The 3851-nt window shown below is 41.4% G+C and overlaps 1 non-coding gene across 1 annotated transcript; it reads left to right on the plus strand.

Annotated features, from left to right (window-relative positions):
* Window positions 1–3169: 3169 nt before the first annotated feature.
* LOC137428799 (small nucleolar RNA U3) lies at window positions 3170–3384 on the plus strand. The gene has a single exon (XR_010984755.2). It is a non-coding gene; the product is annotated as a small nucleolar RNA U3 (small nucleolar RNA).
* The last annotated feature ends 467 nt before the right edge of the window (window positions 3385–3851 follow it).

The following is a 3851-nucleotide window of genomic DNA, read 5'->3' on the forward strand; positions in this document are numbered from 1 at the left end:
ATTAAACATCAATTGCATCGTGAATCTCAGAATTGGGAAAGCTTCAAAAATTAAATATCAATTGCAGAGTGAATCTCAGAATTGGGAAAGCTTGAAAATTAAACATCAATTGCAGAGTGAATCTCAGAATTTGGAAAGCTTCAAAATTAAACATCAATTGCATCGTGAATCTCAGAATTGGGAAAGCTTGAAAATAAAAAATCAATTGCATCGTGAATCTCAGAATTGGGAAAGCTTGAAGATTAAACATCAATTGCAGAGTGAATCTCAGAATTGGGAAAGCTTGAAAATTAAACATCAATTGCATTGTGAATCTCAGAATTGGGAAAGCTTGAAGATTAAACATCAATTGCATGGTGAATCTCAGAATTGGGAAAGCTTGAAAATGAAACATCAATTGCAGAGTGAATCTCAGAATTGAGAAAGCTTCAAAAATTAAACATCAATTGCATCGTGAATCTCAGAATTGGGAAAGCTTGAAGATTAAACATCAATTGCACAGTGAATATCAGAATTGGGAAAGCTTGAAGATTAAACATCAATTGCATGGTGAATATCAGAATTGGGAAAGCAACTATTTTTGAGGTTCAACGGTCAACTCAACGTCAAACTCCTGACATCAACAATGTTCAGCTGAAAAATAATCAAATTTCATCCGATTGGCCCGAGCTATGATTAAGATCGTCCATTTTAACCTTAATGACATGGACAATTTGGTGTGTCCATGGTAACCTTTTTTGGAGGGGGTGGGGGGTGGAATATGCTTTTACATTAATTTGAACATTTGGCTCTCGTTATTACACTTCATGCCCGGATATAACGGATGAGACACACGTTCCCTTTCAAGGAACTTCAACGCAGGTTGAGGCCATGGGGCCATTCAAGCCTGTGCAATGGTTGCCAACCTGTGCTCTATTATTACTTGCAAAATCGAAGATTTTTCAACTATATTGGTCGGTTGTGTTTGTGGTTCTGTCTGTCTGTCTGTTTGTCTGTTTTTCACCAGCCTACAGGTCACAATTTTCAAACGATCTTCACGAAACTTCACCAAATGTTAGAGTTGGTCAAAAGCAAGAAGCCTATTGTTTTTGGGGTCAATAGGTCAAAAGGTCAACAAGGCCAAAGGTCACCAACTTTGCCCAAATTTCTAAAATCCTAAATTTTCATCCAATTGACTTGAAATTTGAAGAGGACTTGCATATCTGGTCACTGAATTCAACCACCAAGTATTCTTGAGGTCAACATAGGCCAAATGGTCAATATAGGCCAAATTTCTAAAATCCATAATTTTCATCCAATTGACTTGAAATTTGAAGAGGACTTGCATATCTGGTCACTGAATTCAACCACGTATTATATTTTAGGTAAACACAGGCCAAAAGGTCAACATAGGCCACATTTCTAAAATCACCAATTTTCATTTGATTGACTTGAACTTCGAAGAGGATTTATATATATGGTCACTGAATTCAACCACCATCTATTTTTGAGGTCAACATAGGCCAAATTTTTAATATCCTCAATTTTCATCCGATTGACTTGAAAATTGAACCGCATTTGCACATCAAGTCACTAAATATGGAAACTAACTATTTTTGAGGTCAAAAGGTCCTTTGAGGTCAAATTATCCAAAAAGGATAATTTTTCATCTGAAAAATCGTCATTTTTCATCCTGTTGACCCGAGCTTTGATCAAGATTGTAAAGTTTAATCTCCATGAAATGGACAATTTGCTGTATCAATGGAAAACTTTTTTGGGGGGGGGGGGGGGGATTTTGCAAGTATCATGCTCCGCATGACGTCTTCTTGTTTTAAATGTTGAAGCAAAGAAGCAGCACGGACCATTTTCAACGTCTTTGGTGTGATTCGGACGGGATTCGAACCACACCGACCTCCCAGACTCGGAGGGGACCCTGTAACCATGACAACAGCCGAGTGTGCTCCTCTTTCAATTGAAATTCACCCTCAACAAGGCTGAGCGCCACGAAATGTTAACGTCTACAGAGAAGAAGAGGAAAACCTTCACCTCGTCCTGAAACGAGGAAACCTTCACGTGACCACTGTGCAGGAAGAGGTAACTCGGCCAGGAGGAAAACTCATTAAAGTGCGCATTTTAAATCATTATTCCTTCATGGGATGCCCAGGTGCGATTCTGCTCTTCCTCTTCATCTTCATAAGTAAACAGCACATGGTTTGCTGGTGGCGCAGCAGTGCTACTGATGCAGTGCCCCCTGTAGGTTATAGAAGGGAGTTGTAATTTGTTCAAGGTGCCGGAGATAATTTACGTGCTCTTACTCTTAGTCTTAGTGAAGGACATCGTGAGATTTTAAACGTCCGCTGAGTAATGCCGGAAGACGGGACAGTCGGCTTAATGTGCACGTGACGCACGGCGCGCACACCCATGAGCATGACCCACACCTGCCGTGCCCGTGAAACACCAGGAAGGCAACTTATAGCTGAGTCGGGATTCGAACCCAGGCTAGACGGCTCAATGCGCATATACCGAGGGTCCAGTACTCGAGACCAACCTGGCAGTCCGTGCGGCAGGTGTGGTATACACCATGCACACCACAGTAAAAGTACAGTGCGTATCGTCAGTCGTGGTGATCGGTGGATCGTACACGAAACAGTAGAGAATCTCGTTCAGTCGTTGATAATTCAGATATTCATTTTAATATTTGATGAACGTTTTGTTCGTGGTCGATTTTTTACCGGTCTCCGTACCGTCCTGTAATGAAGTAACGTTGATAAGAGCATAAAATACATCATGATGAAATTAACACGAACCGCCACTGAGGTCAAAAAACATGAAAAACCGAAAAACAAACGCTTTATGGCGACAATAACCAAAAAAAATATCCACCGGAAGTCCGGAACAACATTGCTTCCCTCAGTGACGCAGCGTTATTGGGTTCCACATACCGAACGACGTCACTTCCTCTAATTCCCTCCGTTGGTACACGCGGAGCGAGAATATAAGATTACATCAAATATGTTCGCTTGTGATTGGTGTAAGTACGTGATGATAATATTATTACAATGAAGGAAATTAATTTGATCCCAACACATGAAATGTTTATGTAAAATTTGAGAAAAGAGAAACATAAAAGTCTCCACGCATGTTTGGATGCCCGCAAGGTTTAAGAGCGAGTCGGTGGAGAGAGGAAGTTAAGACTATACTTTCAGGGATCATTTCTATAGTTTGTGAGTCCAGAAACGTAACTGAAAGTGAACGGACACGTTAACCCTGATGAGGAGCAGAAACCTCGCTTCCTGAGCGCGAAGCCGGCTTGAGGTGCTGCTTGTGCGGCTGCTTCCTGCCATTGATGACCGTTCCATTCACTACCTGGTGGTTTGTGGAGGGAAGCGAGGTATTCTGAGGGATTAACTTATTATATCAACAAATAAAAGATTCTTTCGTCATTCGTTATCACTTTTCACTTCCTTGTTTCCATAACACCCGTTTTACATCGGTTGATGTTATATCAGACTTTTCACTGTCATCTTGTTTCCTTCAACTTCCTTTCTTTTCCACCGGACGAGGAGACGAGTCTTTTTTTTTTTTTGTATAAAAGATCGAGGCGCATGAAAGAGCAAACATCAATCACAAAAAATAAAAAACGGACACACAAAACATTCAATAAAGGGAGCGGGAGACAAGATGCGGAGAGAGAGGGAAGCACACAAGTGCAACAGCAGAGAACAGGAACATCGGGAGATCTGTGGGAGGGAGAGGGCTTGGGAAGCCGGGGGGGGGGGGGGGGGAACGTTGGGTGGGAGTAGGAGAGGTATAAAACACATGGACACTGCTCGAACTTCCAGGAAAGAAAGTAGTCGGTATTTCAAAAAAAA

The sequence above is a fragment of the Myxine glutinosa genome, chromosome 5, assembly GCF_964187855.1.
Source record: "Myxine glutinosa chromosome 5, kmMyxGlut1.1, whole genome shotgun sequence".
NCBI lineage: Eukaryota > Metazoa > Chordata > Myxini > Myxiniformes > Myxinidae > Myxine > Myxine glutinosa.